We start from the raw sequence: 9574 nt of genomic DNA on the forward strand, positions 1-9574 counted from the left end.
TGGTATGGTTTTTGGGTTGTTGACATCCCATGGAGGCCCATTGTAGCTATCAAATGTGACAGTAACGTATGTTGGCAACTGAGGAGGCTTAGAGGATGGGGCATATACAATGTCCTTAACTTCACCAAGCGATCCATTGATAAGGCCACCTTTTATCCATAGATTTGTGGTAAGCATGACACGTTGGAATTTATATATGTGAACTTCTTGTGAGAGTTGGTCATCTATATATGTTTTAGCATTATTATGTTGAGTATTTACAGCTACACATAGTGCAATAGGTGCATTTAGTTGTTTGAGTTTTTGTTTGTTATGTATAGCAACTAGTTCATTTGTGGCAAACAAATGTATTGCTTGGTTGAAATTTGCTTGCTCAGTTGGTGGAAGGTGTTTGTTTCTGTGTGTCATTAGTAATTTTCAATCATCCTTAGATGTTTCAACATTGCGCACATTTTGTAGTGCATGACGAAACTTTACTTGTGTTGGGTCACCGTCGTCTTGTCTAAATATTGTTTGTAATGTTACAATGATATTAAACTTGTGCCAAAGATTTTGAGCTACTGTATGTGCTACATAAATAGGTTTGTTCATAACAAGAGGAAGTTGTGCAAAATCGCCAATTAGAATTATAGATAGACCCCCAAAAGGAATGTGTTGTCAGTGGGGAAATGCCTCACATAACCTCGAATCAATTTTAAGTAATAATTTTGGGCCTATGAAACTCATTTCATCGATCAAAATATATTTGATGTTTTTCATTTCTTCTTGGTAAGTTGTTAATGTTTGTCCTTGTAGTGGTTTCATTTCTCTAATTGGTATCTTAAGGGCTACATGTATAGTTGTTGCATGTATATTAAATGCAGCAATTCCAGTTGGTGCAAGAACAAGGATAGGAGTTAAGCCATGTGGGGATTTATTTTGAAGAGACGTGCATATGCAATTGATTAGACATGACTTTCTTGTTCCTATTATTCTTTGCAAGAGCAATGTACAAAGGTTCAATATTGCTATTCGCAATGGAATGGTCTAAAATTAGTTGAAGGGCCAATTGTTGTTTAGGTGACAACTCATAGTGGCAATTGAACTCATGTGTTGGTGGGTGAATATCTTGTTGAGATATCTTAGTTCTATGAACAAATTGGTTTGCATCTTCATGCAATTGTGAAAGAACATCGTGACCTTCCCAGTTGTGGTTTTTGTCAAAATCATGTTTACCCAACAAGTCAAGTTCATTAAAGTTGAAATTATTGGAATGAGACATATTTGAAATAAGTTCCCACGCATGCAATTGGGGTGGGTCTTGTAGAGATGGCTCATCCTCACTCTAATTATCTTCTCCCAAGTCATTTTTAGTTTGTTCTTTGTGATCAATATGCCAAACATGTATTTTTGCAATGACATGGCCTTCTAATGAGAAATGATTTCTTCTTTTGAAAGACCTATATCTATTGTGAGTGAACGAAAATGTTTGTACAAAAGAAGCTCACTCCAACAAAATAGTTCAAAATTGTCAGAGTCTTCGAGTGGAACAATATAAAAGTTTTGGTAGACTTGAACAATTGCTTTGTCATCTCTAGGATGCCATTTGCACCCTTTACAATTGGCTAAATATGTATATGATCTAGCAGAATCAATGAGGGAAATTTGCTCTAAGTGTGATGGGCGCTTTATGTAGGCTTTTATGTAGGTAGATTGTATGTCATGTCCATCTGCAGTTGGTTTAATGCGATGAAATTTTTTTTCCAACATTAAGTGATATGAAATGTTGGTTGCAAATGACAAGAGGAAGTTTTTGTAGCATGTGGCATGTTTCTTGTGCATCGGTATCACACTTCGAAACAATTTTGGCCATGAATTTTTGGTATGCTTTGACGGCATTATCTTGTTCGTTAGCATCTAAACATATCCTTGATAGCATATTTACATAACTCTCAAATTTCTTCTCTACTTTAGATGCGTATTTGGCAATGTATTTGAGAACAAGAAGTCATGACATGACTGGTTGGCAATCAATGTTTGCCCTCCAAATAAAGCATTGGATTATGTGTGTTAACCCTATCATCATTGTGTTCGGGCACATATGACTTGCGACCTGAGTCAACACATATCAATTATGACTCATCACATTCTTTTCAAGGCACTTTATACCTGCATTCTAGTTGGTAGCCTTTTTTTCATAGGCAAGTCCATTCGGTGCATTTGGTGTGTCGTTGTACATGATTAACCAATTCCTCATAGTCAACGTGTGGATTAGTGGCATTTATTGCATATGTGTTGTGGAAGCACAGATCGTCAGTTGGGGCCCTATGAATAACATTTTCAATATCACATTTGCCTCGAGGGTTCCAAGCAGTGACTATTGGTTGAAAAATTCTTTGGCCTTTTTTACTTCATCTGGATTACCCCAATCCAATGTATCCATATTGGGTGCATTTTTTATCCAAATGAACCCATGAATGTGAGCACACCCATGATTTTGCCACTCATATCGGTACCAATAATTGACTACCCCCCATTAGTTTCTTGATGACCTCTTCACAAAAGATTGTGAAACATTGATGTAGGTATAATGTTGTTGAATGGGGGTTCCTAATGACATTATGTATGCGATGTTTTTTGTTTAGGTCAGTAAATGCTATGTCTAGAGATAAGACAATGTGTAGGTTAGGCCATTTGGTGTCATTTGCGCTTAAAGTGAAGAACAATGCGGGAGATCCTATTTGGGTAATAAGATATGTTAGATTTGTGTGGTGTTTATTCTAGCATGAGCATGTACCTTTCAAGGTGGATCCAAAATGCATTAGTTCTTTAGCTAATTGACAATCAGCCAAGTTTGTTAAGTGGGACCAAAGATTTTCTATAGTGGAAGGTATATTATCATCAATTTTGTATTTAACAAACATTGATGCTATAGCTTGGCTACGATGGTGCATCATAAGGTTAAGGAGGAAGTATGTAAACCGTGGGTGTTGACCAAACCTATTGTCATGATAACACATAAGGTGCAGAGCATATTCATGAAGTTGCACATCTCTTGCTTGTGGTTGCATGGGTTGTGTTTTGTTCCATTTGGGAATAGAGTTGGAAATGCCATGTCAAACAATCCCTTAGTGGTGTACTCATTAATTGGTGTTGAACTGATGTGGGGCCAATCGAGTTTGGTGTTAGGATCATGATCGAGGTGCAATGATTTGCATCTCACATTGTTTGTTTGGTAGACTGACCATAAATGAAGTAGAATTTTGTGTGTTTTGTTCATGTTCAATTGGTACACTTTCAAGGTCATTGTTGGTTGAATGTGGCTCTTCATGTTCGCTATGTAACGAGCGAAGCATTTCAAAGACGTCAATAGTAGTATTTGGAAGTAGTGATAATGTGCTCTCATCGATTATCACGTTATTGTAATAAGGGTCATATTTGATTTTGTATTGGAGTGCATCGTGGACATGACTTTTATTGACATAACAATCATAGGCCTTCCCATGTGAATTCAACTTACGTACTATTAAAACATCCAATTCGTGAAGCCTATGTGGCAATGTTTTTGCAATGAGTTTTATATCTCGGGGGAAGCTAATTCTATGACCACTATATTTGTATTGTCTGCCATGGGCATGTGTTACTTGTAAGATTGGATTAACACGTGAAATGAGCATTTCTTCTAATTGTGTGAGAATTTTAAGAACATTTGGTTGTTCAAGTGGGTCCATATTGTTTGCAGGTAAGAAGCAATGAAGACCTTTGTGAGCAATGCATCTTCTACAAGCTATGTCTTTGTGTGAGGAGCACACAAGCATACCCAAGTAGCACTCATTACATAGATGACATGTGTGTAAGTTGGACAATGCATCTAGCCTAGTTCTAAATGATTTAGTCGCATCTAAGAAGGAAGATGACACATTGTAATCCATATTGGTATGTGGGAGTGGATGGCGAGCCCTATGTTGTGGAGGGTGTGTCTAAAAGGGGGTACATGAAAAGATGGCATGGTTGGTTGGAAGAGCTTCTGTAGACAGACAATGTGGCTGATTTGATGTATGGTGGAGTTGTTGCATGTGCTGGAGTTTTCAGTGAGATCTTATTTCCTCTCTATGACGACATAATACAAGCAGCTTCTCTTACGTGTATGTAGTTGAATGGGGCTATTGAAGTGTGAAAGGCTTTTAGAAGTTTGCACATTTGAAAGTGGAGGTGGAGGGGTTTGTGATGGAAGTTGTGTTGAAATGGTTGGATTGGCTAATTGATGTGGGGTGGTAGTGGAAGGATGGGAGTAGTATTGGAGTGTATGAACAAGAGAGGCGGTGGAGGAAGATGCATGATGGATCCTATGTCGTGCACTAATCTCAGCTCTATGGCTAGCATAATATAATTGGCTTCTTTCACGTGATCGAAAATCAATAGAGCTAGTTAAATTTGGCCGTCCATTGGAATCATGTACATTTAAGTCCATTTTTTTTAGTCCATGAAAGATACAAAACAAGTGAACAATAACTCTAATCTGTAATACTATATACAACTGTAGGAGCATGTATGGTAGCAACAAACTTAGTTGTTAATTTCATAGCGAGGTATAATGTGTTACAATTAATCATGTGTAGTTAACTAATTAAAATGACTAAAAATTATACTAAGAATTGTAGGATAAAGGTTATAGTGGTAATATATGTGAATGTAGAATGAATTGGTTTGTATACAACATTATATAATTGTAAGCCTAAAAAAAAACCAAAATCATAAATTTAAACATAACAAGTATGAATATTAAGTATTCCAAAGTGTGTGGACATAAAAGTTCAAATATTTTTTAAAAAGGACTCATAGATATGTATACAAGTGAAGTAGTAGCTACACTTGATGCTTTAATATAACCATATATAAAGTGTTATCTATATGTCTAGTGTATGTAACAAGTTTTGAAGGGGCCTTGAAATCCTGTACATAGTTACTACACAAAGAAGTAAAAGAAATAATGTGAGTATGGAATCAAAAATAAGTAAAGAGGTACATGTAAAGGTATGTAGGATTGAGGTGTTAGGCATCACTCGGAAGACAAAATGAAGAAATAACTTGTAACGAAAAGTTGATTTCATCAGTAAAACCAAATTTTGTCACATCATCAATAGTTGATTTCAAACGTGTTTCATTGTTGTATGTTTCCATGTGGTTTGAAAGGGTAAAATGGAATTGACGTTACTGCAAATTTTTAATGACAAACTCAACAAAATGTTCATTTTTGTGATTAAATTGTACCATATATAGTTCCTTTGTAGGCATCCCAACGAGTTTAGTTGCAACCTCATCAAAAGTTGTCACCCAAAGACCACCTGTGGAGTCTTCAATCTTTACTTGAAGAACATATCTATAGTTACATTCTGGAAAAGTAAGTAGACACTTTGAACAAGAACAATGTCCATCAACATTTTGATCTACTCTTTTATAGCATTGTTTACCCCCAATCTCACTGGGACAAGCTAGATAGCAATTAGTTTTGGTCTTAATAAAAACCAAGGTTGCTCTAACAATGCAATGTAGTGGTTGTAATGTCCTTGAAGGATCTTCAATGATAGATGAGATAGTATTTTGTTTTATGTTGGTGGATGGCCCTACAAAGTCTCTTTGGGGAAGGAGGAGATCTGAACCATTTGATGTGAACCCAGTTTGTAGTTGCTTTACCTCATTGATATCAAGACCGATAAACAATTGTGATGTTGCCAACATATTCACCACCTTACCATTGTATTTAGCAATGCGGCCATTTTTTATGGCAAGAACAATAACCTTTTGTAGATGATACATTTCTTGCAGTTGACTACCTTCAATTTGGGTTGTTTTACCCCACAAAGTTACAATTATTGTGGATGAAGACATATCTATAAGTTTGAGACTCCGCCAAGGACTTTAGTTGCATCATTTTTTTGTTTTATTGTAACGGAAGGATCAACACATATAACTATACCAATAATATCTAATGAAGTATTAACATTATGAGACAAGATATCTAGAATGTCTGTAAATGAGAAATGTAGTGTTGGAATTAATCAGTCACCTTCATAATTATTTGCCCCTAGAATCATCATTCAACATGATTTCTATATCACTATTAAGCTTATTATGAAATTTTTTCTCAAACTTGATAGTACCACAAGACAATGTATACACACTTCCAAGTTGAATCTATTGGAAATGAAGGTCTACTAGTTCATTGAAGCAAGTTACACAAACTTCAGTTCTTTCTTTATCTATCATATCAAAACTAAACGTGTGCCCATTTCCTTTGTTGTTTTTTAAGTGGTGGATCTCCTTCTTTGCAGTAACATGACCTTGTATCGTCCACTGTGGTTGGAATGGATTCAAGCTTTGGATAGGAGAAATAATAGTGGGGGGATATTTTTTCATTAGGGATGCATGCAATCCAAACATCAATTTTGGAGGAGTACATGGAACGGATGTTGGAAATTCTTTTGCATTTGTGAATGTAACTAAAGAAGGTTGTTCCTTTTCTACAAGTTTCTCAGGTTCTTTGAAGTACAAGGTGGGGTCACCAATTATTGCATGTGTCATCAAGGAGACCAATAATTTGGAAACTACAATCCACCTACAGAAAAGAGAAGAAAAGTATATTAAGTATAATTTGTACTTGGATGGAACAACAAAAATGGTTTATTGTAAGAAAGTTTAGACAATAGGTGTTTTACCTTGATGAACAAATGGTAGGAATAGTATATGAAGTAAGTTGGATAATAGTGCCCTTTTGAATCTGTCCTGTTGTGACAAGGCTAGTATACTTGCTTGGCAAGGTTGCTTTTTGTAAGTGGATCCCATTTGAGAGCTCTACCTTGTATCTAGTTGTTGATTGAGTTGTATGACCAATTGGTGCAAGAGAAAACACTTGAAGAAATGGATGCACATCTAAGTTATCACTATTGGGAAGTTTAATAGCATCTTTTGTGAGAGATGAAGCCATAACTAAATGATTTCATAATGTACATATTATTAGTCGAGAGGTGTTAAGCATTGTTTAGAATAAAAAGAAAAAAAAAATCTATATTAAAGAGCATGAAAGCAAAGAATGGTATACAAGGAAAAGATGTTTGTTTGAACATAGAACCACAAGCAATAGTATTGTATAAGTAGAAGACTACAAAGAAAAAGGCAATAGAAAAATTGTAGGTTGTCATATATTTAATAACATGTTTAAAAATTGTTGGAAAATTATTCCTTGTGCAAATAGGTATAATAAATAAGTATTAAGTTGGGCTAACGTAATTTGCAAGGAAAAACATAGCAAAGATAGAAAGAGGCACCTTCAAGCAACAAGTAGATGAAAGTATGATGTAGAACTTGTAAATGATAGGTACAGTAAATCCTACAATATAAAATGAGGGAAAACAAAGTTAGATAATAGATATAAATGGAAAAAATTTGCAGAACATGGGCTATGATAGTTTAGCTTAATAGTATTAGTTTGTAAAAAATAATTTAAAAGCAAAGATATTGTCATACCATCAATAAAAATGCTTAATAAATATCCAAAATTTGCATGGAATAAATGTACTTTTACCTATAACTAATGTAGTGGTGTAATTATTTTTAAAAATAATGAAGACTTCAATGAAACGAATTATAAAATAACTATAAAGAGCAACATATTATGAAAAAATAAACGATAGACTAATTAATTTGAATGGTCCAAAAAAATTAGGTGTAAAGAGTATTATTTTGAATGTTCTAATAAGTAATAGTAATGCTTGTAGTTTTTTGAGTAGACCAATTTTATTATGGAGTATTTACAATGAAGGATAGATAAAAATGTAACTTCTTGCAAATATGAGAATTCTATAAAAAAAAATATGAAAATTTGAAAATACTATTTTGTAATAAATAAAAACTATAGTATTAAATGAAGAGTAACATGTATTTAATAGTTTTCAAAGTTTAGAAATCTAAAATAATATAATATATTATTACAATTTATTTAAATACAATAAGTAGCAACAACCAACCATATTCACCTATATTGATAGGGCGTACTCATTTAGGTTGTTTAGGTAATGAAATTTTGTTCCAAAATATCGTAATGTTAAAAAAAACAATGTATAAATATAAATAGAGCATTTGACAGAGGAGGAATTTTTGTAAAAATATTTAGAAATAAATTATTTATGACACACTTGACGAAGATTCTCTAGTAATCAAAATACAAAGTTTGTGTTCAGTGAGTACACATAGATTTTATAGAAGATGTAAGAAGAGAAATAGGACCATCTACTAGATCAAAAAAATTACAACATTTAGAATTGAATAACCAAACAATGTTATGAGTTCTACAATGTCCAACGTCAATTTCAAGGCTGCATAGGGTATTAAATCCATAACAAATAGCTAAGTGCAGTTGAGGTATTCCTGAAATGCACGATGAATGAGTGGAGCATTGCCTTGTTGATAGTATTCATCAGCATGCATTTCCCTCAGGAAAGTATAGAATCCAATAAATATATCATAATGGGCAAAAAAAATTTCAAGCATCTCGTGTATAGCCAAAACTTCACTTTCTTTGACATCACATGTATTTCGACATATTACTTTCAGTTGTTGAATATTGATTTTAGAAGCCAGATTAATTGAACTTGTGTAATGCTCAATCCTTGTTTCTAGATACCCTTCACAGTTAATGGATGAGTTTGGGGTAGATGATGAAAGTGGAATACTTATATCAGACACACTACTTGATATATCTATAATTTGGTCTTGAAGTGGATTATGTGCCATGACCTATAAAATATTTGCAATGTTAAATATATGATGGAATAGAAATTGTACAATATTTTGGGTTGATGGAGTGCAATATATACATAATTATAATTTTTTTAAAACTATGTGTGTGTGTGTGCGCGCGCGCGCGCATGTGGATATGAAAAAGAAAATTTAAAAGTGTAAAAACAACATTTTGAGATAGCTTCTTGTAATTCATATAATCAAATATTGTAATGAAAAGAACTTATTGAACATAGGATATGAAGATCAACATGCGTAACCAACCTTTCTTCCTATCAAAACATCATTTACCTATATCTAAATAATCTGTATTTCTAATCACACCCCAACAATGGCAATAATATATTTATTAACTAAATAGAAGGTAATTTTTTTCATACGGTATATAAGTATGATCTTAAATGAGTAATTTTAGATAACAATTGTGTCCTATTAATAAGGCACAAAATTATCACATATGATTATTATAATGTCCATAAAACATGGAAAAAATAAGATGTACTACCTTCCTAACCTTCGATTTTATGATGACAAGCCTACAAGGATACCCAATCAACATCTATGCATCTTTAGATCATAATTGTAAATGATAACCATAACTATGATGCTAAACGTAATGGAAATATAATGGTTAATCATAACCCAAATTATATTAATTAATTTAACACAAAAATATAAACCCTAACTATAATCATAATTGTAAAACATACCCTAACCATATGTATAAATGCAAACACAAGTCTAACTATAATGGTAATCAAAACCTTGACCCCAACTTGACCCTAACCATAACTATCGG

This window comes from Cupressus sempervirens, chromosome 1, assembly GCF_028749045.1.
Source record: "Cupressus sempervirens isolate cs-2001-9-10 chromosome 1, ASM2874904v1, whole genome shotgun sequence".
Taxonomy (NCBI): Eukaryota; Viridiplantae; Streptophyta; class Pinopsida; order Cupressales; family Cupressaceae; genus Cupressus; species Cupressus sempervirens.